Source organism: Ictidomys tridecemlineatus, chromosome 5, assembly GCF_052094955.1.
Source record: "Ictidomys tridecemlineatus isolate mIctTri1 chromosome 5, mIctTri1.hap1, whole genome shotgun sequence".
Lineage (NCBI taxonomy): Eukaryota > Metazoa > Chordata > Mammalia > Rodentia > Sciuridae > Ictidomys > Ictidomys tridecemlineatus.
In genome coordinates, this window is record NC_135481.1 from 88,986,383 (window position 1) to 88,992,301 (window position 5,919).

The following is a 5,919-nucleotide window of genomic DNA, read 5'->3' on the forward strand; positions in this document are numbered from 1 at the left end:
CTTGAAGACATTCTACAGTAAACACATGTATTTGGTTTCTTCAGTCTTGGCTATATCTTATACAAAGGTGAAAACGAGAACAGTAAATTAGCATCATGATTGTCTACAGTTGAAACTACTATATACAATATAAACTATTCAAAAGCCAGAAACATTTATGAAAAAAAAATTAAAAGACTAGGAGATACTTTTTTTTTACAGTTTCTACAAGTGATTGTGCTGCCGATAATCTCAAAAAAGTTGAAGTCTAAATGAGATTCCCATTTTTTATTTTAGTGTCTCACAACATATAATAATTAAGTACTGTTAAAAATAGTTAGGAATCAGAAAAATAACATTAAAGAAATTACTATTTCTGTTATCCTGCAATATCATGATCCCCCCAACCTAAAGGACCTAAGGAATGTAAACACTATATTTTATCTGACTTTAAAGTATTAATACTGTATTTTAAAGTTGATCCACATCTGCACATTACTTTCAGAATTGTGCAATAAGGCAAGACTTTGAGGCATCGCATGTTAATATTACTGACGGCATTGTTTGGAGAGTTTGTTTGCAATTCTTTGTCCTCCAATATTTGTTCTACAGCAGACTTTGGTCTATGACTTAGAAAGGTCAGTATCACTCTCTTCCTTTTCCCTTTGGGGAAGGTTTAAATGACTGTAGTATTTTTCCAGGCTGGATTCAAAAATTACCATTCCCATCTCAAGATAGGGAATGCTCAGTGGCAACTAGAATGAACCTTGTGTGAATCAATCTATCAGCTTCTCCTTCCTTTTCATTTTCCATAGCTTGACATACTTCAGTTTTTATTTTTAACTACTTCGCACTGTGACTATTCGACATTCCAGCAAAAGATTAATGCTGTATTTTTTTAACGAACTACAAACCTTTATGATTAAAAGGATGGATATGGCCTAACAAGCCTTTCAGCCTGAAATTCTTATGAAGTCCAACAATGCCAAAGCCACATTTCAGCAAATGTGAAATTTCAGCAAATTTCAGTAGCAGAAATAAGATCTAACTTGCTTTAGCTATAAAGCATTTGCTATAAAAAATTGTATTCATTTCCCTTAACATTCATGAATGCTTATATAAGATAGAAAAGGGATACTGCCCACTCTTTTTAAAAACATGAACACGTGACAAAACAAACTTGAGAACATATTTAAAATGGCAAGCTGACATATTTATAGACTGTTCTTATTAGCTGTTTGCAGGTTTAAGACATAGACATTTGGAATTCATGATTTAGTAGAGCTACTACTGGGTGTGGTTGAGCATAGATCCCTTTGTACAGATTTGGTGATCACAGGGCAGAAGGTGTGAGGCCTTCCAAGGAAGAGAGAGGGACTGTTTCAGGTTCAGCTGATGCATTCTTGAGAATTCTTTCAGTTCAGCTTCAACAGGGAGGAATTCTGTAAGCACAATTCCCCCACTGTATAAGCCTAATTAACAACACAGGTTAGTTCCTAAATTTCTTCATAGTGGAGATCAGTTTAAATATACAAGAATTGGTCTGCCCATTTTTATTCTAACATAGTTTTGGAATCCATCTTGAGTTCAATCCACTCCGTTACAATGTCTTGCACATGAATCCTTTGGGGACATAAAGCCTTTTATTCACAGTTTACAATAAAAATACCCTGATATATCATTTATTTGCTATTAAGTATTTGATTAGTATGCCTTTTTAAATTCAGTATCTTTAACCAAGATTTTTAATTAGACTTGCTTGGAGCAGTTCAGAGTATTATTTTGTTCCTCTTCCTATTCTTTCCCCCACCCCGCAAATCTCTTTGTGTTCAGGAAGCAGAACTCCTAGGTGTGATAATGTAGGCTCTTTCTGCATGCAATATTTCTATGAGAAGGTTATTGTAGGGCACATCTCGTTCAGGTGCTTATAGTAGAGGTATTTCTCAGCCTGCATGCTGATCGCCCAGATTTCAGGTGGTCGCAGAAGTAGCTGCCCAAACTTCTCTGTTTGATGGGGGTAGTTGCACACTATGTAGTACAGCAGGGTGGAGTTGACTTGTTCCTGAACACCTTCTACCAGCTGGAAGTTCTCAACGTTTTTGACATCCAAACCAAAGAACACCAAAAATTTTAGACACACAAACTTTCACTAATCAAACTGTAGGGAGCAAAGTTTTGCCACTAGGTCCTGTGCATGACTCATGAGGTTGTTGAGGGTGGCCCCAGCTTGTGATGCGATTATAGAATAGTCCACTTGTTGCCCAGTAACCAGGAAAATGGATCCTTCCTTTCCATGTACCATTTGTCGGTAAATGTGGTAGAGGATTAAGAGATTACTCCAGCAATTCTGAAGCAGCTTCATTTGGTCATCAATCTTAAATTCTCTGACAAAGATACTACTCCTGGCCCACTCAACAATGGAGAAGAGGGTTTGATCTGCCATTTTGCACACCACCCAAACGTGCTCAGCTTTTCGTGCTTGCTTTCTGTTAGCCTGCTCTTGCTGCAAATAGGTCATGCTTTGGGCTTGAACTTGAGGCTCATCAGGCTCACACTTCAATGTTTCCGGTATCAGATGTGGAGTGATTGCTGGGGAGCCTGTCTGGTAACTATCCATATAGGAATACCCATTATTAACTCAGGTGAGCCTGAGTACAGGTCTGGGTATTCAGACTTGATGGCCAGGCTAGAAAGGTGGCCATATGCTTGGTAACCTTGCAGGCTGCCATGAGGTGGCATTGTCATGCTAATGGGAGATGTTACAAAGGGACTTCTGTCATAGTCTGTAGGAGGCAAGGCAGCATGGTTCAGAGGTAGGCCTTTGGAGTCAGAATGGATGTTCTGAATGGCAGAAGAGATAGTCAGGTCAGAGGGCATCTCTTGGATCCTCAGAGACATGGCTTCCAGGTGAAGTTCATTGGCTTGAATGAGAGCTTTTTTCTGTTACTTCAGGGCCCTGTCTCTCTTGTACATTGGTCCAAACTTATTCATTCCTCCACACAGTCGATCAGCCCTTACCACTTCTAGCTTCATTCCAACACTTAGACATTTTTGAAATCCACAGTAAGGACGTTTTCTCTGTGTTTTGTCAATTTGGCAGTTCTGGTTTTCTATACATATGTACCTTTTATTATTTTGGACTGTTCGCTAAAAAATCCTTGCAACTCTCACAAGTGAGAAGCCTGCACTGGTACCCAGACACTTTATCTCCACACACAGGACAAAGCTCTTGGAGATCTTCATCAGAGGAGTAATTCACCATTTTAAATTGAGTCACCTGCATGTTTTCTGGCATCTTCCCCTGTTCCCCATGCAATCGAGCCAGTCCCAGGGCTTCCATCTCCGCTTTGTGGAGCATGACAAGGCGGCGAGGGCCAGAATGGAGAGTAAGTATCAGTCCGGAAGCCCAGCAACCTCCCTCTTCTGCCTGGTTGACTTCTCTCATGTATCAGAGAGCAGCCCCTTCCAGCCCCAAGGGTGACGGTGCTGGGAAGGAGGGAGAAAAATCTTTACCACACATACCTCAGATGAGCACTAATCTCCAGGATATACAAAGAACTCAAAAAAAATTTCAAAAAAATCAATAAATGTGCTAAGGGACTGAACGCTTTATAGAAAAAGAATTATAATTGATCAACAAATATATGAAAACATTTTCATCATTTCTAGAAATTAGAGAAATGCAAATCAAAACTACTCTAAGATTTCATCTCACTCCAGTCAGAATAGCCATTATCAATAATACAAGCAATAACAACTGTTGGCAAGCATGTGGGGAAAATGATACACTCATGCATTCTTGGTGGGATTACAAATTGTTGCAACCACTATGGAAAGCAGCATGGAGATATCTCAGAAAACTTGGAATGAATCCACTATGAGACCCAGCTCTCCCACTTCTTGGTTTATATGCAAAAGACTGAAAGTTGGGTAGGGGTGATTGGTTAGAACAAGAGGGGGATTCCTTTGAACTGATTGGTTTAAGTCACAAGGGGTGTACGTGCTAAACTACATGGTTTCCCAAAATGTTTTCAGCCACCATAAATTACTGGGAGGTCATCTGGAATCCCAGGCATTTTCCCTGTCTCATGTTTATTGGAGGCTGCTAGGAGGTTGCTATGGGTCTTCACCTAGCCTAATTGAGTCAGGGACACTTGGCGCTGCATATCTCTTGTTATTTATAGACAAACAACTCAGAAGTCTGGGTATGTGCTTAGGAGTCTGTTGGTTTTTCCAGGGACAAGGGTCATGCTCCCTTCCTTGGACAGGCTTTGAGATAGAAATTGTTTTCAAAAATGGAGTCACATCAGTTTCTCACATCCTTGCTATCTGTCTATAAGTTTTAGACCTATGTGAGAAATACATTAGAATTTAGAATTCATATCTTTGTTTTCTTTCTAGTTACAGGCAATATGAATACAATATTGCATGATGCTCTAGGACAAAGACTATGAAATTTGGAAGTGACTTTCATCATTTAGTTTGTGGATGTGAAGCTGCTGAACTATTCACCAGAGCTTCCTTCTTAGGAGAGAGGGCAACAAATAGGGAAGAAGATTACCAGGGCAACCTTACTTTATTTCTTTTCAAAGTAGCAGATATAAACGCCAGTGTACAGATTCACATTGAAGGAGACACACACATCCAGTATGACCGCTCAGAAACATAATCCCTGTCATTACTGCACCCCTGCCATAGGGAACAACATGAATCTGGGAGGCTCCTGGGGCCTGGGAAAATGTAAACATGGCTCTAATTTTCAGGCCATTATGGTTACTGCTCCCATCCATGTCCCCAGTGCCACCTGGGAGTCTCTTTGATGGAAAGTTCCTTCTTGGAGATCACAGATACAGTGTGTAACTTTTTGTTAAATAAAGGTATGCCTGTATTGGGCTAACCCCACAGCCCTGGATCAGGTTCTGTTCATTGATTTGAGACACAGGAAGTTTAGCACAAGTTCTAGCTCTAGATTAATGTCCCCTTGTCCCAAGCACATACCACTTACGACTCCTTTGTCACATGAAGTAAAATCTACACCTTCAATTTTGTAACTCTCAAAGGTATGCCCTTTTCCATCCCTTTGTGTACAAATCATGCTGCCACACAATCATAATGATCTATAAGGAAAAATCAATGGATGTCACACAGCTTCACATTTGGGGCTGAAATAAATTCCTGTATCTAAGACATGCTAGGAACAGGCTTCTGCATTACGAAAAGAAAAGAAGAAGGAGGAGGAGGAGGAGAAGAAGGAGATGAAGAAGGAGAACAAGAAGAAGAAGACACAGAAAGTCAAACAAAAAATAGTATTTAAAAAAGTGACTTGGTCATGTGCCTACATATTCAATTTAGGAGTTACAGCTACTTTGAGGAAAAGGTCCTGTGGTTTAAAATAAATTTTTAAACCATTCTTATAGGCCTTTATCCTCCTCAGGAGGAGGAAGAAGAAAAGAATGCCCAGGAAAGGGTAATGACTGACCAAAGGTGTTCACACCAAGCCCAGGTCCCCCCACCACCAGGCCTGAAAGGGACCTTAAGTGTCTCTAACACTCAGCCTAGGGTGGCTTCCCAGCATCTCCAGGCATGAGATGAGCAGCTTTCTGCTCAGAAACCTCCCTAGAGAGAAAGTCTCTGCGCCCTCCTGAAGTTGCTCAGTGACAGGATTTCACACACCTTCCTCTGGTAGTAGAAACCACCCAGAGTCACAAGTGGGTGGATTCAAATGTCAAATGAAAATCTCTCTGGTAAAGTTAACTACATAGATAAATATGAAAGCTAGTATGGTTGTATTTTTGGTCTCTAGATCCTCTTTTTCTCCTAAAATATTTAAAAGGAAAATGCATAAAATAATGTTAATTGGCACACAGTATACTAGGACATAATTTGTGATGATAATGAAGAGCGGTATGGATCTGGATAGGAGCAGAGTTGAGGTGTGTT

At 40.0% G+C, this 5,919-nt stretch overlaps 1 pseudogene; it reads right to left on the reverse strand.

The window, feature by feature from the left end:
* Nucleotides 1-1,808: 1,808 nt before the first annotated feature.
* On the reverse strand, nucleotides 1,809-3,114 carry LOC144377647 (nuclear receptor subfamily 5 group A member 2 pseudogene; annotated as a pseudogene).
* Nucleotides 3,115-5,919: the final 2,805 nt, after the last annotated feature.